A 24,584-nucleotide genomic window follows, 5' to 3' on the forward strand; every position below is an offset into this window, starting at 1 on the left:
ACAGCCCATTGTTAGTCAGTGGTGCTAGTTCTGCTCATTATGCAAATGTACTGTTTATAAGGTTAGGGCAGGGGTGTCGAACTCCAGGCCTCGAGGGCCGGTGTCCTGCAGGTTTTAGATATCACCTTGGGTCAAATCACCTGAATCAAATGATTAGTTCATTACCAGCCCTCTGGAGAACTTCGAGACATGTTGATCAGGTAATTTAGCCATTTAAATCAGCTGTGTTGGATCAAGGACACATCCAAAACCTGCAGGACACCGGCCCTCGAGGCCTGGAGTTCGACACCTGTGGGTTAGGGAAACATGCAGTCAGCTGAGATTGAAGAAGTCCCCTCTATGAGTGACGAAACATTTCTCCCACTAAAAACGCTATGTCCGGATGAACACAATCAGCGTTTTGGGAGCTTTAGTGAAGGTTGCAAATTATTTTCTTATGGTTGCTGACAGTGGACTCTTATCTGTACTTGTCCTGATAGACCTCAGCTCAGCATTTGATGTTGACCATAATATTTTATTACAGCGAATAGAGCATGCTGTAGGAATTAAAGGTACTGTATTGCCATGGTTTGAATCATACCTACCTAACAGACTCCAATTTGTTCATCTAATCGGAGAGTCCTCTACACATACTCCAAATTAATTATGGAGTTCCACAGGGTTCCATGCTAGGACCACTTCTGTTCACATTATACATGCTTCCCTTAGTCACTATCATTAAAAGACATAGCATACATTTTCATTGCTATGCAGATGACACCCAGCTTTATCGTCCCATGAATCTACGTAGATAAGACACACCAATTAAATTGCAGGAATGTCTTAAAGACATAAAGACCTGCTTCTAAATTCTAGATTATAGATACCTGGGGAGCATTACCTTGGCCTCCAGTAACCCTGCGAGGGATTTACCAGGATGTGTCCTTCAATGTGTATGTTAAACAAATATGAATGACTTTCATGCATTGACTTTTCATGCATTGTGCACAATAGCTCTAAAGCTGAAGCTTCCAGGGCCCTCTTCTGTGGAACCTGATCCCAGTTTAGATTTGGGAGACAGACACTTCTCTATTTTTAGGATTAGCTTTAAAACTTAATTTTTTGACAAAGCTTATGGTTAGGGCTGGATCAGGTACCCTGAATCCTCCCTTAGTTATGCTGCAATAGGGCTAGGCTACTCAGGGGTTCCCATGAGGCACTGATTGTTAACTTACTTAACTCACTTTTTTTCACTATGTGTTTAGATACCCCTTTGAATTTTTGCATTAGTCATTATTCATCTCCGAATCTCTTTCATAGCGTTTCTTATCCTGTCTTCCTGCCTTCACTGACCACTGGTCACGAGAGATGGCTGCCCTTCCCTGAGCCTGTTTCTACCAGGGGTTTTTATTCCTGTTCAAAGGGAGTTTTTCCTTCCCACTGTTGCCAAGTGCTTGTTTACAGGGGGTCATTAGATTGTTGTGAGTTTTTTCTGTATTATTGTAGGGTCTTTATCATATACTATAAAGTGCCTCAGTTTGACAGTTGTTGTGATTTAGAGTAACATAAATAAAACTTGTTGAAATTGTTTTACGGAGGGGAGCATGGCAGTTCTGGAAGAGGCTGCTGCAGCAGGAGGAGTTTTTCCGACAATGTTTGAGTGTATGCAAATTAGCATTAGATAACCAGCATCACATGTTGCCTGTTTGAATGCTGGGGCTGATTACAATGCAGTTACAACATGGTGTAAAAGAATATCCAACCTCACTTGTTTGTGGGCTGCAGGCTTATCACTTACAAAGCAAAATATAAATGGCAGTGAGAATATCTGTAAACAATAAGAAACAAATGGTTCCAAAAATGTTTTAAAAAGTATGCCTCAGGCTACATTAAACCTCAGTGAGGTCTTAAGAAGTTCACCTGTTTTTCCTTGTTTTCTCCTTTCAATAACATTGATTATGCTTGGGTTTGCAAGCATGCACAACTTCCAGTCATAGCATTACGGCCATATTGACAGCATTGATATCACTTTTCCACAAAAACATGTGCTGAGTCACCTTGTATCAGTAATGTCACTGCATTAATGTGTGTGGAGAAGCCCAATTGGTTTTAGAGCATTTGTGCTCCACTGAGACACCTGTAAAAAGGCATGGCCATACATCAAATAGAGTGCTGAGCATTTCTGCACTCCTGCAAGCATGCTAATTAAAAAGCAAAAAAAAAACACAAGACAAACCTCCCTTATGCAAGTGAGAAAGAAGCTGCGTTGAGAGTGCTTTACCACACAGTACAAACATCTGGACTTTTCTGTTTCACTTTTATTTTACAGTCAGTATATATGTGTGTAAAGCTTGCAGAGGCAGGAAGAGCTTTTAAAAGACACACAAAAGTAAATCAATCTGCGCATAAATGTGGACATACAACTCAAGTCAGTGGAAGTCCTCTTCTGACCACTTGCACATGTGTGTATTTACCATTGACCTCAGTCATGTAGCCAGCACACCATAACTTGTGGTTTAAAGCTTTACATGCAGGACCATTACATGTGGCAACTGTTGGGTTTCCAGCTATGACTCAACAACTTTACAGCAATGCAGTTGTAGCCAGATGGGCTACTCGCCTTCCGTTGTTTTTCTTCTCTCATTCTCTCTCTCTCTCGCTCGCTCTACCACCCTCGCTCTCTTTCCACTGCACTCGCTCCTTGTATCAGGTGATCGGGTTAATTGGGAACCCACCTGCACATTGATTGCAGGGTGGCGCTAGCCTGTATAAAGCTAAGCCGATGTCTTGTTGGATTAATTCCTCCCGAGCTTCTGGTACGATACAGCAGTAAATGCTGGCGTACTGCGACGGACTGATCAGCAAGAGCCGATTATATGACAGCTACAGGTATGCTCTCGCTTAACCTTGGATTCCCTCCGAATACTGGAATTGGTGTTAATATCCTTTTCCGGCCTGTTGTAGTGCAGCAGTCTGTTTAATTCTGCCATTGCGGAGAGAGGTGTTCGTGGTATCTCCACCAATGAGAGTATAGTGCCTCCGGTCCTGGGGTAAGCTGTTAGAACTACTTTTATTAGCCTTCATAGCTATAAGAGTTTAAGGTTACACTTATCTGTTTCAGGGTTCACTGCTGTACTCACCTCTCCATGGTAAATTGTCCAACCTAAATTGGAAGAGTGGACTGCCTTCTCAGCTGCTGTTGTGAACTCCTTCTTGGTGGAGTCTGCTGTCTTGTCTTGTTTTGTCTTATCTTGTTTTTATTAAGTAGGCTTACCTTTTTTGGGTTCGCCTGGTGTTTTATTTTACCCTGGACTGTTGTTCGTACCCATACTTCTGTGATCGGGCTGAAGTGATCCTCTGCCCGAGTGTCGTGCTGGGACTCTAAATCGCCTGGGTGGCCGGTCTCAGCCGGTGGGGAGCCAGACCGGCCTACGCCTGAGAATAATTATTACCAGCACGAGTGGTAGTTTGACCCGTGGGGAATAAGCCTTTCCCGTGTGTATGTGTGTGTGTGGGTGTGCGTGTGATTTCTTTTATTAAAGTTATTAAAGTGTGTTTTAGTCTTTTTATGATTTGTAGCGAGCCTGACGCTCAGTGTCCTTTTATTCTTTTAACATACTTTTCTGTGTTTTATTTCAGTGAAGGAGGACGAGCCAGTGGCCCTGGGACCTCAGGTGGTGGGTTGTTTTCACACTTTCTTTTGTACAGCACTGGGTGGTCTGCAGTGATTCTTGTGGTGTGATTTTCTTTTGGTTCCACGGCTGCTGGTAAGTCCAAGTTCCACGATTGTTTATTTTTACTGTAGGACACTGTCAATAATGACGCTACATCTTGACTTTTAATATTTTATTTATAAAATATTATTTATAATATTTTATTCATTTCTATAAATAAAACTGTTTTAATATTGGAAGCCAACCTGCCTCAGTGTGCATCCTTGAATCTGTGCGGTCTTCTTTTATTCCTTTTCTTTATTTTTCTTAAATATATTTCCTGGGGGTGTAATTCCCCTAGGTGGCGTTGTCAAGTTTATTTATTTTGTTCATAACCCCGCCGACCACTTGGTCACACAGTGAAAAGGCAGGAGGTTGGTTTTTTTTTTTTGTCCCTTACTGCCCACACTACTTGGCTCCCTGCAATTTTCCCCCAAATTAAAGTCAAGCTAAACGGTAGCACCTTTAATACAGTTGAGAGCAAATATATACAGATGATCAAAAAATATTTCCAATGAAGAGGAAAAACTGCACAAGGACATTATGAACAACAGAGTGGTTGAATTAAAATTTACGTACACCTGAATGCAGTTAAGAAACTATTTGATCATACCATTCATCTGTCCATTACCACTTATCCACTCCAGGGGCGGAGCGAGAGGGACTAGAGGCTATTCTTGTCTCTCTGTGTGAGTAGAGACACCATGAATGATGGGAAGTTCCATGTGTAAGGAACCCAGGGGGTCTCCCACACAAACTTCTGCATAGCAAGGTAAACACGTGTCTCTTCTCTTTTCCTGCTGGAGATCATGTAGGAGCCCCAGCTTGTTTAGGTTAGAAGAAATGCATGAACCATGTGGAATACTTTGTCTTTGGCCTCCAGTGCCTCATCTGCATGATTTGAGCAAGTGGGAAAATAAAAACATGTGTCCCTCAGGTGTTGCCTGTGCTCAGTTGCAGGGTTTCCTCCTTCCTTTTCCTGTAACTACATGAGGTCGTAATATTCACTAAACAATGCCAGAGGTATTAAGAGATCGGTAGAGAAACCTGAAATACTGATCTTCAGGGAAGTCAGTGTGAGTCACGGGTGTAACCAAGTCAGTGGTGTTTTGGCCATGCCTTTCCCCGAGGCTAAATAGGCAGTATCAAAAAGCAAGAGGATAGGTTCTGCTGTCCTGCAAACCTCATTCAACAATCTGACAGGGCTCTCTATGATCAGGAGGCCTCATGCAATTTCTAAACTGGTAAGCTATCAATACTAGTGTGCAAACGATGATCCTTTGCTCACTGTAAATGTGCTTTTAGAGCTATCCGGTCGTTAAGTGATGACGTGATGAATCCTACTTCCGGGCCTAAAGTAGTCTGCGTATAATATGGCTTTTGTGTTGTTAACATGTTTAATGTTATGTATTTTCTTCTATTTAATCTCAAAAAGCTCCTAAAACAGTCAGTGATCACTGTTGACCTCCCTCGGCTTTTATTACCGCTAAGCTCAGTTTTTAAAACCTTAGGATGTAACTACAGCCCAGCCCATGCAGCAGTATATGAATGACTAACCTTGTATTGTGGATGGATTATCTCAGTTGTTCTCCTGGCTGAAGTTTGGTCCTTTTACAGCATCCTGCCATTCGATTACATTTGTTCCTGACCACCGAGAGCACTCACGTTAACTTTTATCGAATGGAAAAAAAGTTAGCTTGTTTATATTATGCTAACATAGCTGTGTCGCTAGCGGTCACGTAGCACATCATTATATACCAGCTAGCCAAACTTCAGTAACCCTACAAACGTCACTGCTGTTTAGTTTTCTGTCTTCATTTATGTTGGAAGTGATAACAGAGCTGTACGTTTTAATTTGTTTCCAAAACCCCGCAGTCAGGACATGCTATATTGTATTTCGATAGAAGCTAGCGAGCTAACTTCCTGCTAACTTCTAACTCCGTTAAATGTCCTAAATTCCGTTTTCATGGATGCCTGGATGTTAAACTCAATTGTTACACCTGGTAGAGCAGAACGCTGATCATTTTATTAAAGACTTTAGACAGTTTCTCAACTCTCAGTAATGCCATAGTGATCGTGGCATCACTATGGCATTATGGCACAGCGGTGGCTCTGGGAAAATGTGTATTCCCCAACTCTTTAATAATAATAATGGATTGGATTTATATAGCGCTTTTCAAGGCACCCAAAGCGCTTTACAATGCCACTATTCACTCTCACATTCACACACTGGTGGAGGCAAGCTACAGTTATAGCCACAGCTGCCCTGGGGCAGACTGACAGAAGCGAGGCCTACACCAGTAGGCGGTAGGGTACAGTATCTTGCCCAAGGACACAACGACCAGGACAGAGAGCCCGGGGATCGAGCCCGGGGTTACAGATGCACTTCCCAACCCCCTGAGCCACGGTCAGCCAGTGATTTTTGGATATTGCTGGCTATCGTTGGGTAAAAATCAGTTGCAAAGAAGGCACTCCACCAAAAACTTTCTAGTTATTGTTTTGGTTGCTAGCAGATTGGCATGGTTTCTGTAGTTTTCCATGATTCCATGCAACTGATTGGGAAATACTTATTTTTCCTACACAACTGATGGTTGCCAGAGGATCATGGACGGGTCTCTAGGTGACTGGAGCCTACATTGTCAACATAATTTTCATGTGTCAAAAATTTTGAAATTATTAAATGTCATGTGGTTAGCGATTATGTCTGCAAAACTTCAACAGAACTCAAACAGCTTTGTCTACCTCACAATTTATGACAATCTCCTGAAAATCTGAAAGTTTTATTTCTTTAACTGTTCCAGGCATCATCATGGGAATGTGAGGTGTTTGGACAATAATATTTGTGAAGTCAGTGAGCTGCTTAAGACCCAAAGGGAACATCATGAGTGTGGTTTGATGTGTTGCAGTGAGATGTTGCCACGGTTATTTAACTGTACCTAGCTTCAGGACTTTGAGGTGGACAGTTAATCTTAGCAGTAAGGAGATCGCACTAGTTATGGCTGAAAGTAGGGACATCCTGGACATAAAGCTGTGAAGGAGCATCATTGCCATTGCTGTTTGAATCCAGTTTGAATAACTGTAATTTCCTAATCCCTCCATTGACGGACGCAGATGTAATCCAGATGACTGTGAATAAATGAATAATGTGACCCATATTCAGCACTAGGCATGCACCTGAACCAATATTTAACATGTTAGATGAGGCAACATGAAAGGTTTAGCAAATTTCCCCATTCTATTAGGGAACAGCACAGTTGAGTTGATATTTTGGTTTTCTGGTCTACCAGTATTTTTTCTCAATGAATCGTTATGCAACTTGGCACAACCTTGTCCCTGTGTATGAGCCCTTAGTGCATGAGCCCTTAGTGCGCAGGGAGCCACCAGCCACCCGCACAGTACAGAGTACAGAGATGGTCGGAGGAGAGCGAGGAGGCTCTTAAGGATTGTTTTGAGTCGACTGTGTGGGAGGTGATCTGTGACGACCACGGAGAGGACATCAACAGCCTTACTACATGCATAACTGATTATATTAATTTCTGTGTGGATAACACCGTACCTACCAGGACTGTACAGTGTTTCTCCAACAGCAAACCTTGGATTACCCCAGAAATTAAAGCTGTCCTCAAGCAGAAGAGGAGGGCCTTCAAATCCAAAGACAAAGAGGAGTTGAAAAGGGTGCAGAGAGAGTTGAGGGGACTGATAAGGAATGGGAAGGACAGCTACAGGCAAAAGATGGAGAACCAGCTTCAACAAAACAACGTTGGTGAAGTCTGGAGAGGCCTCAGAACCATCTCAGGCCACAAACATCAGAACTCTCTGCCTGGGAGGGATGTGAGGTGGGCAAATGAACTGAATTATTTCTTCAACAGATTTCATTCAGCCATGAGGCAGTCTCCAACATCGGCTGCAGACTCACCCACCCCCACTGCTGCTGTTCCACCTCTGACACCTCAGACACTTCACACCTCCTCTATTCACCCTGCTCACTCCTCCCCACCCCCAACAACAGCATCCAATACACACTCAACACAAGGCTCCAGCCTGTCTCTCTCAACCACCCAGGTTAGGAGGGAACTGAGGAGGATTAATGGCAAGAAGGCAGCGGGCCCAGATGACATCAGCTCGAGGGTCGTCAGGTCCTGCGCGGATCAACTGTGTGGGGTGATGGAGCACCTCTTCAACCTGAGCCTGAGGCTGGGAAGAGTCCCACAGCTCTGGAAAACCTCCTGTGTTGTACCAGTGCCAAAGACTTCACGCCCCAAGGACCTCAACAGCTACAGGCCGGTGGCTCTGACATCCCACCTGATGAAGACCCTGGAGCGGTTGGTCCTGGCTCAGCTTCGGCGCCTAACAAGCTCATCACTGGACCCACTTCAGTTTGCCTACCAGCCTGGCATTGGAGCGGATGATGCCGTCATTCACCTCCTACATCGTTCCGTCGCTCACCTGGAGACCGCTGGAAGCACTGTGAGAATCATGTTCTTTGATTTCTCCAGTGCCTTCAACACTATTCTTCCCTTGGTTCTGAAGGACAAGCTGGAGAACTCTGGAGTGGACCATCACCTCACTACCTGGATTTTGGACTACCTCACCGACCGACCACAGTATGTGAGAACTCAGGGCTGTGTGTCGGACAGGGTCGTCTGCAGTACGGGGGCCCCACAGGGAACGGTTCTGGCTCCGTTCCTCTTCACCATCTACACTGCAGACGTCTCCCACAATTCCACCCAGTGCTTCCTGCAGAAGTTCTCTGATGACTCTGCAATAGTCGGCCTCCTCACTGATGGGGACGACAAGGAGTACAGAGGACTGACTCAAGACTTTGTGGACTGGTGCCAGCTGAACTACCTCCAGATCAACGCCAGTAAAACCAAGGAGCTGGTGGTAGACTTCCGCAGGCACAAGCATTCTCCACTGCAACCACTGAACATCCAAGGTATGGACATTGAGGCTGTGGACAGCTACAGGTACCTTGGTGTTCATCTGAACAACAGACTGGACTGGACTCATAACTCAGATGCCCTCTACAGGAAAGGGCAGAGCAGGCTGTACCTGCTGCGGAGACTCAGGTCGTTTGGAGTGGAGGGCCCACTCCTGAAGACCTTCTATGACTCTGTGGTGGCCTCTGCTATCTTTTATGGCGTGGTTTGCTGGGGTGGCAGCATCTCTGCTGGGGACAGGAAGAGACTGAACAGGCTGATCCGAAGGGCCAGCTCTGTTCTAGGATGCCCTCTGGACCCAGTGGAGGTGGTGAGTGACAGGAGAATGGCGGCTAAGCTGTCATCCCTGTTGGACAACATCTCCCACCCCATTGCAGGACACTCTGACAGCACTGAGCAGCTCCTTCAGTGGGAGACTGCGGCACCCACGGTGTGGGACGGAGAGATTTCGCAGGTCTTTCCTCCCCACTGCTGTCAGACTCCACAACAAAGACTTTAACTGATCAAACACACACATCCACAAATGTGCAATAATCTTTTCTGGCATCGTTGTATTTTTACTCAGTTGTATATAGCATTTGTATTTTATTTTTATCTTATTGTATATTTTATTCTATTTTATTCTACTGTATATAGTATTTTATTTTATTCTATTCTGCACAGTTGTGTACTGTATTTATTCTTATTGTATTCTAATTTTTGTTTCATAACTTTTGCACTGTCCACTTCCTGCTGTGACAAAACAAATTTCCCACATGTGGGACTAATAAAGGTTATCTTATCTTATCTTATGCTGCATTGTGCAAGAGTTGACAAACAGTGCTTCAGTTGAACATTAAGCTTATTCCTATTTGTTCCTGTTTGCAAACAATAAAAAACATTTTTTTAAAAACAGTAATTTTACTAAAAGAGAATCAGTTATGCTTTTTCTTGTCTGTGCATGTTCTCAGTCATCCAGGTTATATTAGTCTTAAGTACTTTATCTGAAGGCAACTCAAGAGCTTAAGACAAGGGGTTAGTGGGTCTGCCCCCGTGGAGGTGGTCCTGAGAGTTGAGGACCCTTCCTGTGATGACCGCCTTAACTGAATACTTTATACACTGCCTTTATCTGACAACAGAGCTCTCTGCAGGTATACAGGCTATCCTCTGACTTAGAGCGGTTTCTGAACCATAAATTCCCATAATTCAGAGAATGACAGGTTGGGGCAACGAATTTTGGGAACACATCCAAGGGGACCACCTCACTAGGGGTTTTGCTGGGTTCCAGCATCAGAAATCCTGCATTCTGAATTAGAATTGTGAGCTGGAATGCCTTCTCCGGATTTCCAAAGAGAAAGTTGGGAGAAGCCGCACCAACCCCATTTATAATCTAAGATGGCAACAGTGCAGAAAAACAGTAGTAATATGGTAAAATCCTGTAATCTGCAATGAAACTGTAGAGCACTGAGCAGACTATCCGTGGATGTGTTGCAGCTGTGTTTTTGAGCATCATTGGCTCTACCACAATTTTTCCTTGCTTTTCCGACTACAACTGTAACATGGTCTGAGAGATGTGACTCCCTGCTCCAACTTTTGTGGTAAGAGGAAGACAGCATTAAAGATACAGAATACAGAATACATATACATGTATTGTTGCATCCCTAATATATACATATACATGTCACAGTGGTGGAAGCACGTTCTAAATACCGCTGTGCTATTGAGAGCATCCTCACTGGATGCATCACCACCTGATATGGCACCCCTTATAACCGCAAAGCTATCTAGAGAGTGGTGCGGTGTGCTGAAAGGATAATTGAAGGTGAGCTTCCCTCCCTCCAGGACTTCTCCAGGAAGCAGGGCCTGAGGAAAGCGGAGAGGATCATCAAAGACTCCAGTCACCCCAGCCAACTGTTCAAACTACTTCCATCAGGTACTGCAGTATCCGGTCCCAAACCAGCAGACTGAGGCTGTGTCCCAATTCAGGGTCTGCACGCTTGAAGTACGCATTTCAAGTGTGGTTACGTCACCGCCATGCGACGACAGCTGTCCCAATTCGAAGTGTGCTTCAAATGCATACTCCAAATGCGCCGTCGATTTCCCCAAATATCAAGCGTGGTTCGGTGTACGCTTCGTGGTCCCATATATCCCACAATTCATAGCGCGGCGGTGGGTGTGGATAATTTTGCCGCGAAATACGGCAGAAGGGAGCGGCCGAAGAGGTTTTTTTTTTTTTTTTCCAAACTTTATTGAACTTATAAAGCGAACAGTCAGTCATTCCAGTTCAGTTTGTACAGTAGACATACAACGCAAATAAGAGTAACAATATACAGTACAATGAAATAAGAAGGATAAATAAATAAAGGATAAAAAAAGAAAAAAAAGGGGGGGGGAATGTGACAGACTTCATAACAACTTTGTACTTGAAAGTTGTGACAGCTCATCCGTTAAACATTTCTGAATGAATTTCAATCAATGATAAACCTTTTTTATTGGAAGTTAATTTAAGAGAGTTTAAGTAATATTCAATTTCAATCAAAGACTAATTAAATGATGGGGTTGAGTTTTGAAATTGACATTTATGTAAGTGGACTTTCCCTAATAAGATGGAGCAGCCGAAGAGTGAACTGTCAAAAGTACTGAATATGACGTCACTTATTTATGTACGAATGTTTAATAATTAAAGTCAGTCATATATCCACAAACACAACAAGCTGAAAGTCAGTGATATATATATATATGTGTGTGTAATATATATATATATATATATATATATATATATATATATATATATATATATATATATATATATATATATTAGGGGTGCAACGATACACAAAATTCACGGTTCGGTTCGGTTCGATACTTTGGTGTCACGGTTCGATATTTTTTCGATACAAAAAAATGTTCATGCCTTTTTAATTTGTCATTTATTAAAATTATAAATATATATTTTAACTCAAAATTACAGTTTTTAAATTTAACCCTAACCCTTGTGCGCGTTTTTTATTTTGACAGCGAATGCGCACCTGCGGACCACTTATGTGCACCCCTGGTTATTTAGCTCGTCATATTGCAGCCACAGAAATTCTTTTGTCCATGAAACCATAAAGCTGCACTTTCTTTTTGCCTTATAGTCTCATTTGTCATAACTTCTCCGTTTTGTGGTAAGCTTTTCTTTGGCTGTCACTTTTTCACCCCGACCTGTCTTATTTGGCTCAGCAGAACTAAAATATATATACTGCTACTTTTACACACGGACTCACATAAGCTCAGCGATTCTCTGCGCGATCAACCTCTCACATGTTTAAGCTTGCTGCGGGAGATTTCACTTGTCATGTTTGCATAGTAAGCTAACGATTAATAAGACGATGTCAGAGGAATTGGTGCACAAATTATCATCACTCACAGATCAGTGCTGTCATTGCAAAGTGAAAGCAAAAAAACAAGCGCAAATTCAAACGCGATTTCAATATGTCACATATTGACAGTGGCTCACCGATGCCAATGACATAATTACCCAGCTACATTTCTGAAAGAATGCAAAAGCATTGACATATATTTTTCCTACAATAGCCCGACGGGCAGGGCAGAGAGATTTTTGTAGCCCGACTGGAAAGATCGCTAGCTCCGGGACGTCGGGCTAGCGATTTTGCAAGCCCTGTATCTGATCTCATCTTTGGAAAAGAGAGTTTATTACAGAGAAATGTCTCTTTCCAAAATAAAAGCTATACTATCCGCTTCTTCTGGGCTATATTCTCAGCAGCATAAGGAGAATCACATGCTAACAGCTGTCTAAATGACTCGGCTAAAGTTAGTAGCATGCTTGTTGTTTTTGTCTTTGCACTAGGATGATGTCGGCGTAAATGTGCAGTCATATTCGTTGTGTTCCCACTAGTGCTTTCAGGTTAATCTCGTTGAAATGACCTTAACGCCACAACACGGCAAATCTCCGTTAACGAGCTACCGCCGATCGCCCCGTGCATGGGGCTAGACGGCCAACACGTTAACGAGCTAACTGCGCTAACACACTAGTTCACACCAATGTAATTAAGCATTGCATGGCACATCCAACATACTGTTTTACTTTAGTCCATGACTCGCTTACCTTCAGGGTCATACGTCACATGAAAACCAAAATAATTCCAAATGCCAGATCTGAATGAGGGTGGGGGAGGTCCATCTTGCAAGGAGAGCTTAACTTCTGTCTCGCTAGCTTGCCCTGCGCTCTTCCTCCTGACTATGCTGTCTGTGTTGAGCGCTCAGTGGATCTGCGCTCGACAGTGCAGCCTAGGCGGAGTAGTCGAACGCAGATTCACTGAGCGCTCAACACAGACAGCATCGTCAGAAGGAAAGTTGATAAAATAAATTACAAATGTTGTATTGTTCGATACATATGCGTACCGAACCGAAAGCACTGTATCGAACGGTTCAATATCGATACGAATATCGTTGCACCCCTAATATATCATAATAATCTGACAATACTATAATATTGGCCATATTATATTCACATTACCACAGTGAGATGACTTTAGTCTCATGAACAACATTAACTAATTGTTATTTACTAACTAATCTTAAATGACTGTTCAGCACAGAAATGAAGCCCAACAATTTTGTTTTACAGTCTCGTGGTCTCAGCCTCAGATACTCAACTAATCAAAGTGATGTCATGACAAAAATATATGACCAACAAAACATTTTTCTCCTTCATTTCTGTCAAACAATGCTGTATGTAACGTGTCTCGCGGTTAGTATCATGGTTGCTAGGCAACCTGAACAGCGCAACGAAGCATATACCGTCCCATTTCACAAGCCTCTCACTTCTGCACTTCTCGTACTTATAGTACGCACCGTACGTAGTACGCGTAGTGCGCGTACTTCAAGCGTGCAGACCCTGAATTGGAACACAGCCTGAGACAGCTTTTTCCATCAGGCCATCAGATTGCTAAACACTTCATAGACACCTCACCTTCACTTATCGGAATGTCAACATTATGCACTCCATACTGTACATAAATGCCATTTCTTTTGCACAATATCCAACTGCTAACCTCTGTATATTTTATTTATTTTATTTTATATATATGTATACACACACACACATATATGATTTGGTATACATATTAAGTAATGCGCATGCATTCTCATATTTGTACATATATTTATTATAATTCTCATATTGCTATTCTTATATTTTGCTTTGTTATTATGTTTCTTGTATTTTGCACACCTCGGTTGCTTGTGAAGCTTGCACACAAGAATTTCACTCACATGTGCTGTACCAGTGTACCAGCACACATGATGTGACAATAAAAGTGATTTTAGTCTTTTTCCCCCCCAAACAGTCTATGATTTCAAATAAAGAGGTCAGCAAGTACAAGTTACAAGCAACCGCTGCTAGCTCAATTCTCAAGCTTCAGGTTGCTCTAAACGTTTGTTTTTTTATATTCTTGGTTTGAGATGATGTCAGTGACAGCAGATATCCTCAATATGGCCATCTCTGGCACACAGTGGGAGATGTAAGCACAAAACCCCCGCCTACCTGCTGTTCAAATCTTTTCTTTACAAGCACTAGCCAATAAGAGGAATGCTGGCTTGAAAAGGAGGGGGATGGGAGGTGAAAGGTCTTGTTCCACAAGCGCTGAGCTGAGGGGTTCCACCCAGGCTCATAAAGATGATTTTGAACAGTGAATCATAAAAACTCTGAGTCCAAGAATAAAATTTAGGAGTTGGACATGAGCTCTGAGTTAATGAAATGGGTCCAGTTAAAGATGTCTGAGATGTCATACACTTTGGATTCCAGCCAATCATTTTACCTTTGTAAGCGTAGTAGGTGCATGGGCCCAGGTACATACGTTCTTTTAGAGCAGAGCTACAGATTAAAAACGCCCAAGGCCAAGCGGTCAAAAGTCTGGCTGTACTTCACAGCAAAAGATGCAAACTCAACAGCCTGCAACAAGTGCTTTAAGCTGATACTGTGCAAAGAAGGTAACACCTCGAATCTGATGAAACACCTGGCGACGCGTAGCGTTTTTTTAAAAGCAATGCACCGTATTTGATAGCTTGCTGCGAAACCTCACATCGAGCACATCTACTGCAGGTGGGTTGCCTGTTATCGGACCCTGAGTTAGCAACATCCCCCAAAACTCCGAAGAGGAGAGTCCTGGCCCCTAGCCCTGCCAGTGTAGCAGAAATGATGACGGATGATGATGGCAGCAGCAGCAGCCGTTCTTCTCTGGGTCAGTAGCTTAATGTTGTTCGTGTGTAATTTACGTTGAGTAGGCTAACCACGTTATTAAAATAATGCACGTAAGGTGAACTAGCAAACACCGTCGTAGTTACACGCGGCTGTCTTCTTGTTTGATGGCAAATACTCCCTTCACCCTGGCCAAAAAGGCTAAAATGACCAAAGAAAAAGTGGAAAACAGTTAAACGAGAGGTTTTTGGACAAAGTTGGTGTTTTGTTTTTCCCCCCCCATTGTTTAAGCACTGCTTCCAGCCAAGAGTGATACCATAAATCCCCTATAGCTGCAAAAAAGGCTAACATTGTTCTCTTTTTACAAAAAAACAGCTAAACATGAGAGGTTTTTGGACAAAGTTTGTGTTCTTCATTCTTTAAGCACCGGTTCGAGCACCGTTTAAGCACCGGCACTGTTTCAAAAGTACCGGTTTGGTACTGGTATCGGATAAAACCTAAACGATACCCATCCTTAGTCCCGTCGCAGTGTGGACACTCAAAAACGCAGACTTTCTAAAATGATGACGCATTTTAGTCATGTGATGCAGTCATGTGACCAATTAAACAAAGATAGCAGTTGTTTTGATTGCTCTCAATTTTGACAGCCCTAAAAAAGATTAATATCACTTTGTACATGGTCCGGATAGCTTTTCTTCAATTCTTTAATTCTCAATCGCTTTTGCGCACGCGCAGGACTGGAACGTAAGCGTTTTCAACTCTGTGAAAACGACTGAAAACGCTAGTGTGGACGCGGAGCGCTTTCAGACGAAAAAGCCATTTTCAAATCTATCCGGGCTAGTGTGGATGTAGCCTAAATTGCTCCACTCCTATAGGTCTGAACGTCAGTGTGAATGGTTGCTTTGTGATTGGATTCTTCAACATATAGTGAAGTCCTGACAATTGTGAATTTCTAAACAGTGATGTCATGAAACTTCTACATCTGAACCATAGGGAAGCTGGTTCTCAAATTTGTTTCTACACAGCATTCAAATTCCGGAAACAGCTGTTTCGATGCTGAAAAACCCATGTAGGCTTACTTTTCCCCCCACACACATAAAGGTTGATTGGGATCTCATAATTTCTCTAACAATTTCTCATCTATAAACACAAAATTGATAATAGCATTGCTATATAAAAAGTGTTATCTTTACTATGGCAGGAATCAGAAATCTCTAAATGCAGCTGAGTCCTTATCTGATGAATAAATTGTGCAAATTTTAGGGTTAAAAAACCTTGTATTTCTACTTCTTGAAGTCCAACTATCAACTTAACATGGGTTTCTTCCCAATTTAAAAGATGAGGTCAAAAACGTTTGTAATTACACTTACTTGTCAGATGATGACACTATAACAGGTAGCCTTGGATTCAGGTAAGGTCTAAAATGGATTAGTGTTAAGAGTCAGGATTTATCAAGTAGAAAATGCATTTAAATTACTTTCACTCAATTTTCTTCTTCTTAAAGCTTTTCTGCACCTCTAAACACATGCTATTTGGAATACCTGATTTTCACTACACGATTATTGCAACAACACATTGCAGTATCTGTGGAAAATTTGAACTTTTTTAAAAGTGTGCCTTGTGCCTTGTGCTTTACGCTGGGAAGAGGGGGGAGGGGCGGTAGTTACACTCAGTAGCACAGGAACAGAGCCGGAGAGAAAGAGAGCCAGGGACAACAACGTCACATTAGAAAGGTATAGTAATCATCAGTGTTGGGACTAACGCGTTATTAAGTAACGCGTTACAGTAACTGATAGGTTTGTAGCTTGAACCTATTTGCTGGAACGTTGAAGGCAATATAATTACACAGCAAGCAAGACACGAAGTAGGCAAAGTTCTTCTTGTTACTCATGCATGAGGGAGACCTGCCTGGAGCCAAGTGTCGTTCCACCACTTGACCTCCATCAGACTCTCAGCCAGGTTCCCCATAGCACTCCTTTTATTGTGGTTACATGAACATGCATAGGGTCATTAACATATGACGTCTACATACAAACAAAGAGTACCTTGCCTCTGTGTGTGTGTGTGTGTGTGTGTGTGTGTGTGTGTGTGTGTGGTCCTGCTGATCAAAGGCTCATATAACATGAAAGCACAAAAGGTACATCCTTGGTCAGGAAGAGGGTAGTCTCCCCCTCACCCTAGATGGTTCACCCTAGATAACACGGTGAGGAAGTCCAGCAGTTCATCTAAACAAAAAGCACTTAGACTAGAACAGACGTAGCTACGTTAATCCTACTGTAAAACAATAAGACAAGGTACGACCTCTCTCGTGCTCCCAGAGTGCTCTCTAATGCACACAAAGTTTGCAGACTATCAAGGATCAAACCTCTACCAATCTACAACTAATTATAAAACTCTAAGCATATATAAGTAGATATTTCTAAGCATAAATGACAATCAACAATACAAAACCTAACAGTAACTACGTTATTATTGTGGTAACGAGCACAGTAACTAGTTATTATGCCAAAACCGGGAACGCGTTACTCGTTACTGGGATTTAGATAGGCTCGTTATTCGTTACTTCATGTGGTGGCTATCGCGGAGCTTCCACAGATTCAATAACATTAGCAAGTGGTGGAGGCCAGCAGGTGGATGAAGGAAAAGGGAGCCAAGAGGAGAGACCCGAAGCGGCCGCTGGTCCGAGAGTGTCAGGTGAACTGAACTTCAGGTAAGAAGTTATAACCTGCAGTCCATCTGGGTCAGATATAAACCAAGTTTAGGTGGAGTTTATTTTCGTTATGCTGACTTTTTCGTACTGCGTGCTAGCTAGCATGACGGAGTTTCTATACAGCTGGGTGGGTGCTATGTTACTGATGTTGAACTTTATTTTGTTCATAAGGTTAATTATTAGAGTTGCCAAGCATCCAGTAAAAAACGGAATCGTCTCGTATTCAGAGAAAATATTACGCATTTCGTATTGAGGTGAAAAAGAACATTTTGTCCCGGACTTCAGCTACAATGAAAAAGACACAAAGCTGGAGTTATTCTGTGTTTACGCTGCACAGCTGCCTCTTCTTCTCTCATCCTCTCACCCTCCCTCTCCTGTTTCTACTTCAATCATGAAACTGATCAATGATCAGCTGATCGGCTTTTCTCTCTTGTTTATTTGTCGCTCACTTTGCGCCAGAAAGAGGAAACCAGCAGATGTCGCGGTTGTCACGGTTTGCCGGGGCAAGCCGTGTGGAGTTGGAGAAAGGACCCAAAAGGCGGCAGCTCTGGTGCAGGTGAGTATTTATATACAGGAGTGGGTAAAAACAGCAATCAGGGCTCTAGACTAACTTTTTGCCATGGGCGTACCGGTACGCCTAACTTTTTAAAGTTAGGCGTACCGGCCCGGCCCGGCCCGCAGACAGCTCCGACGGGCCGGGCAAAATCACGTCCGGCGAGTCGGGCTGCGAGGTAGTAGTGGCGGAGAGAAGGTGTGGTGTGAGGTGGAGAAAGGCCTGCATGGTCGGGGAAAGCGATTCCAATAGCCATGGCAGGCCGGAAAAGAGCCGTTGCAGCCGATTTTCCGCTGCACGGCGAAGCTCTTCCGGGGGGTGTTCCAGCCATAGGCTGAGAAGATTCTCCACAGTGAAAATGATATCGTCCTTTAGCTCCTCAGAAGGGTTGCAAACTGCTGGGTAGTGGTAGTGGCTGGTTCGTACTGTCACGGTTTGCCAGGGCAAGCCGTGTGGAGTTGGAGAAAGGACCCAAAAGGCGGCAGCTCTGGTGCAGGTGAGTATTTATTTACAGGAGTGGGTACAAACAGCAATGGTGGGTGAACATGAAACCGGAAACCTAAACTGGGTAAACTAACAACACAAACCAGAAACGAAGATGCAGGGAGATCCGAGGAAATACACATGGAGAGATGCAGGGAGACTGAGGGGAAACAACACAGACGAACCAGCAACTAACCACGAAAACAACAGCAGCACTTTTAAGCTTGATCAGCTGTTGTTAGAATTGATTTAATATTAATTTCTAGTATCAGCTGATGTTTGCTGGAGCCACAGCTGTAAACCTGCTGGTCATGATATCGGTTTGAATATGTGATGAGAGGGAAACATGAAGATGAAACCAGGAGATGTCCTTCCTGAATCATCAGAGCTGTGATGGAGAAACAGACTTACCTTTTAGTTAACATGAATGAGTTGAAGGGAAGTTATGAACTGTTTCTGAGAGACAAATAACACCAGGATCCTTTTCTAAGTAGCTGACAGCTGGTAACTGTGCAGGGGCGGGTCTAGCAAAGTGTTGCCAGGGGTCCATGTAGGGCATTAAAAGGAAAAGGGGGGCACAAGAAAATACTTTCTTATTCTCATTTAAAATGTCTCACTTTTAAAAAAATAATTATCTGAGTCTTGCAACAAACAATTGATAGATTGATACATATATACCATCAGAACAGTGTACATCACTGTCACAACAGCGTTTATTTTCATTCAAAGGCTTTATGATTTTTCCTATAATGGTGGGCTGGTCTCTAGTCAAAATGCCCGGGACGATTTTTTTGTCCCAGTCCAGCTCTGTATGCAGCTCATCTGCAGTCTGGTGTTGCCTACATCTTCCTATTCAGAAGGCAGAATTTCCGAGTTCTGAGTACAATCAAAAGCACCACGACTGCAGTTTTTGTGTTGGATGTAAAAAGCAGGCTAGGATAGAATCAGGTGTGGGATTTCTCTCGTGGAAATGTGCACATTATTTTTTCCTTTCTATTGGTAGGTGGCACAGTGCACTTGTGGCATGTAAGCAAGCTAGAAGACTGGCAATCTTGCTGGGTATCCAGTTACGGAAGCAACACATTAACAAGAGAATTCTGAGTAAAACCAAAGTTACTTTCCCTAGTAACTAGTTACTCTGAAAGTAACGAGTAACTTGAAGTAACTGAGTTACTTTTGATAGAAGTAACTAGTAATGTAACTAAGTTACTAATTTAAAGTAACTTACCCAACACTGGTAATCATCCACAACTATTTTCAGTTGCAGATGATAAAGGATTCAGAAAGTTTATTCATGCAGGTCCATATGACAGAGAATATGCATGTTCTTTTTGTTTTCATATTATAATTTATATTTAATTGTGTTGTGGTTTGCAGTGTTTTGTGTTGTTTCACTTTAAATTTGTAAAAGGAAAAAGCTGAAAATTTAAATAGTTAAAAGTTGAAATGTAAATAGTTGATTTTTGTATTATATGATTTATTTATTACATTTTATGTGGAGTGAATAAATAAAAGTATATTTACGGTGGCCCCTACAGACAAAGCACATACAAACTTCAAATCGCGTACGAACTCTGAAGCACGTACAAACTCCAAAACACATAAAAACACGTACAAACTCCAAAACACGTAAAAACACGTACAAACTCCAAAACACGTAAAAACTCAGAAGCACATAAAAACTCAAAACACGTACAAAACAGAAGTCCTCCAGGATGCTAGGAGCAGTGTTGAGCTTTTGTTACATAGAGGCAGTGTTGCCAACTTAGCAACTTTGTCGCTATATTTAGTGAGTTTTCAGACCCCCTTAGCGACTTTTTTCCTAAAAAGCGACTAGTGACAAATCTGGCGACTTTTTCTGGTGTTATTGGAGACTTATTTATGACGACTTTTTGACGTGAAAGGGCGTGTTGCTCTTACTCTCAAAAAGCAGCGGTGCTGCCGTGGGCACCTCACCCGTGCTAAAGCGCTCACGGGCGGAGGATAGTCCTCCCCCAGCTGCAGGAGATGTTCACACCTATGCGTCCAAACTGCAAATGAACCACACATGAGCGAAGCCGCTGCTCCCGCACTGACTGTAACGCAGTCAGTTCTTCTTTTACTGTTATGCTGTTTTGTGGATCACAAGGTTTAAAACTACTTATAAACACACACACACACACATAACGTAACTCCACCAGAGTGCCTATTTCGAGTCACTTTTGCTGGTCGAAGCCCGGATAAAGGAGCAGGGTTGGAATTGTGACATTAAAAAACAATAATTGCTAAAAGAAATTTAATTTGTAGTTCTAAATAAATTCTAAATGCATTTAGGACGTTTTTTTGCTCACTTTATGTCTCTTCCACGATGTTATTTCTCTCTCCAACAGCGTAGGTTACAATTATATTAGCATGACCAATTATGCAAATTAGGTGATGACATCATTTAGCGACTTCTAGCGACTTTTAGGACAGCCAATAGCGATTTTCCCTACTGAGGAGTTGGCAACACTGCATAGAGGCTACACAAGCCAGCAAGTACCAACGACCGGATTTGGTGTGTGGTAATAACAGGTAAATTAACTTTTTTTTTTTAATTATTTGACTATATATGAATGCTTGTGTATAAATACTAGGGGTGCAACGATATTCGTATCGATATTGAACCGTTCGATACAGTGCTTTCGGTTCGGTACGCATATGTATCGAACAATACAAAATTTTTAATTTATTTTATCAACTTTCCTTCTGACGATGCTGTCTGTGTTGAGCGCTCAGTGAATCTGCACTCGACAGTGCAGCCTAGGCGGAGCAGTCGAGTGCAGATTCACTGAGCGCAGGGCAAGCTGCACTCGACAGTGCAGCCTAGGCGGAGTAGTCGAGTGCAGATTCACTGAGCGCAGGGCAAGCTAGCGAGACAGAAGTTAAGTATGGGCAGAAATCTGTGCCATCAGAAACTGAATTTGAATAAGTTAAATTTGAATTTGAATTGCTCAGACTGAATCTGAATTGTAACTTGAATAAATGCTTTTGAAAACCGAATTTGAATTAGTCTAATTTGAAATTGAATTTATGGTTTGAAAATGATCATCACTAAATTGAAATTGAATTTTAGATTTTGAAAATGAATTGATTTGCTTTGAAACTGCATTTTATCCTTTAAAAATTCAGCTCTCGAATACTTTCAGTTTCACTTCTCACCATTCAGTTTCAGTTCTACAATTCAATTTCAGTTCCAAAATTCAGTTTTTTGGAACTTACATCCGGTTCCGGTTCAAGCGCAGATTAATAGAACTACGTTTTACTAGCGGACCGAAAGTGTTACTGACGGGAATCTACAGCGTCTTGAGCTGAATTAAGACTTCAGAAGTCATTCGTCATGTCGAATGACCAGCGGATGAACTCTCAGGTTGGTAATAAATGTACTACATGTATAAGAACAAGCGTCATGTTAACAAATGATAGCCGTACGGTAACTTTTATGCTTATTGTAGCTGCTAGCTAAAAACGCTAATTTAGCGTAGTTTGCCCTGAATTCAGCTTTGACAACAAATATGATCGACTGTTTCTAGTAGAATTCCAAAGTTGTCATCTTGGACCCTCTCAGAGTACCCCCTCTGTATGCTTGCAGAGACCCCTACAGTAGGGAAACATGCAAAACGGTGTCCAAACCTTTGTATTTTAGCTTTATTTATGTCTTACACAGCATCCCAACTCTTTAGCTAACTTAATAACTTTAGCTAAAGTGAATAGTTAGTCTAATTCATTAGTGCAGCATTACTGGATAACTTAAAAACTTTACCTATGAGATCAAGAGAAGGCGGGTCAATGCTGGGTGTGGTTTGAAAACTTTGTGTTATTGCATTTTATTTTTGCTCATATGTAGAGATATGTTCTCTACTCTTATAAAGGTCCATTTCAGTAACAGATTCAGTGTTTTACATAAGCTGTTTTCACAAATCCATATGGAATAACCAGTTATGGAAGTTAGGTCAGGCGTGATGCTGGCTTCCAGTACTGTATTTTTAACTTTAAATAGGAAAAAATTTGCCCTTGTTTGTGAGATTTTGAAAGCATGCCAAGTCTATGAGAACCGGTTTCAGCCAGTTGGAGCCGGTTCCTTTGCTTTGGGCTGAAAATGAGAGAGATGAGAAATGTGATCTAGGTTCAAAATTCTGTGTGCTGGTTATTCGTCGTTGATGTCTTGTTGTGCTGCTGATTAGAAATCTTGGTTGTTTCAGATGTAATGTTGTACTTCACACATAATAATAATGATGATGATAATAATAATAAAAAAGTGGTCAGGTTTTACACAGATTTTTATCCTATTAAAATGAGAATGTTTGTGCTTAAGACATGCTACACTTGCGTATTTTCCAGCTTCATATTTTGTTGTGGCTGTTTGTAATTATTTAATCCTGGTAGCTGTCTGGTAGCAATATGAGTACTAAGGGGATGTTACACAGAAGAGCAGTGATGTGGCAAATAAAGACTGAAATATCAGGAAAGTTATTTGTAAAATTACAGAAAAAATTGACCTTTTAACATTACCTAAAGCAGTGAATCTTACAATAGTTTTCAGACTAGGCGACTAAAGTCTTTCTCATGTATTCAAGTTACCTGTACAGGCCTCCTAGCTATATTTCAGTTATTTAGAAAGTTCAGTTGCTGCTACATAGGGATATGCGCGACTACTTAACTAGATGTATAGATGTTACTCCCCTTGCTAGTAGACATCAGAAACACTAGTTGGCTAGTAGGGCTGCCACAATTTGTTGACATAATCTATGACATCGACTATTAAAAAGTGGTTAGTCCATCATTTTATTGTTGACGCGTCATATACATACCACATAAATGTGTTTTTGTAACTGCAATACACTGCAGGAAGGTATGGGGGCAGTATCACATTTTCCATCTGCAGGACTGCACTCAGTTTGGGATGCTATTTACACTTCTCTGACATGAGGCACATGGGTGGAAACAGTCCTCTTCCCACATGCTTACACTACTGTAAATACCACACGGTTCGGGAAGGAAGCTGACAGAATGCAGGAAGCACATGACAACCAGACTATTACCAACACGTATTAGCGTAAACTGACCTTACGTGGACTTTGTCTTGGGAAGATGGCAAATTAAAGACTGTCTAAAGTTCGATTTGAAACTTTGCACCCTTTGTTGTGCTCATAAAGAACTTTAGTTAATTTTTAATATGATTTTCTGGCGTTCTCTTGTTTACGCGGAGACTCTAAAGGATCTGGCACACCATGTAGACAAATTGGCTGGCAGATCATGATTGTGGTTTACCGTGAGCTACAGTTTCTTTATCATTGGCTTTGTGGCTGACTTATCGTGTTCAGCTGAGGTTAAAAACAGTGTGTGCGGATGGTGGTTAAAGCTAAATTTAATGTGGGCTTTGGTATTAAACTAATATTTTTAATATAATGATATTAAAAATGATCCTCCAGAATTGTTTGTCCTTCCAGAATTGTTTCTATTTGAAACAGACTACATAGCTTTTGTGGAGATTTATATATTTAGCTTGTTAGTTTAAGGTTAGCTTCACAAAGTCAATAAAATTATACACTGAAAACAAGTGTCTGTTACTCATGCCTACCCAAAATCTCCTTCTGCTATAAACAAGCACTACAATACATGCAGAAGTTTGGACACCTCAAGGCAAATTAAACGTTTATTAAATTTCAAAGTAAAAAGAAATGAATAAAGCCCTTCGGGGAAATAAGATGTGTCATTTCATTATATATTTAACTCCCATCCCAAACATTCAATGAAACTCTCAGAAGTCAGCATTAATTAACTCATTAGGTCTCATACAGTTCATGTATGTGTCTCGCCTGTCATCCTATGATAGCTGGGATAGGCTCCAGCGCTCACTGGCGTCCCTGAAGAAAGTGGGTGAATGGACTTGTACCGACAAATTTTCTGACCACTCCAACTTTGCTCTCCTACTTAGGAAATCTCGAGTTAAGCTAACTGATGCTTAAAAGCCTATTATAATATCATTAATAACGGTAATTAACAG

The 24,584-nt window shown here is 41.9% G+C and overlaps 1 protein-coding gene and 1 long non-coding RNA gene across 3 annotated transcripts in view; both read left to right on the forward strand.

The window, feature by feature from the left end:
* Nucleotides 1-2,559: 2,559 nt before the first annotated feature.
* On the forward strand, nt 2,560-4,097 carry LOC309707937. 2 transcript variants are annotated; one of them, XR_014277126.1, is made up of 3 exons: nt 2,560-2,868; nt 2,944-3,029; nt 3,101-4,097. It is a non-coding gene; the product is annotated as an uncharacterized lncRNA (long non-coding RNA). The 2 variants fall into 2 exon arrangements; XR_014277127.1 differs by having other exon boundaries at nt 2,949-3,029.
* Nucleotides 4,098-18,537: 14,440 nt separating this feature from the next.
* The window catches only part of atf7ip (activating transcription factor 7 interacting protein), a 38,793-nt gene continuing 32,746 nt past the window's right edge, over nt 18,538-24,584 (forward strand). The window contains exon 1 of the mRNA XM_082536761.1: nt 18,538-18,572. The gene's annotated coding sequence lies outside the window, so the exon portion shown is untranslated. The remainder of the gene's footprint in view (nt 18,573-24,584) is intronic.

Source organism: Aulonocara stuartgranti (genome assembly GCF_965226115.1).
Source record: "Aulonocara stuartgranti genome assembly, chromosome: 6".
NCBI classification, from domain to species: Eukaryota; Metazoa; Chordata; class Actinopteri; order Cichliformes; family Cichlidae; genus Aulonocara; species Aulonocara stuartgranti.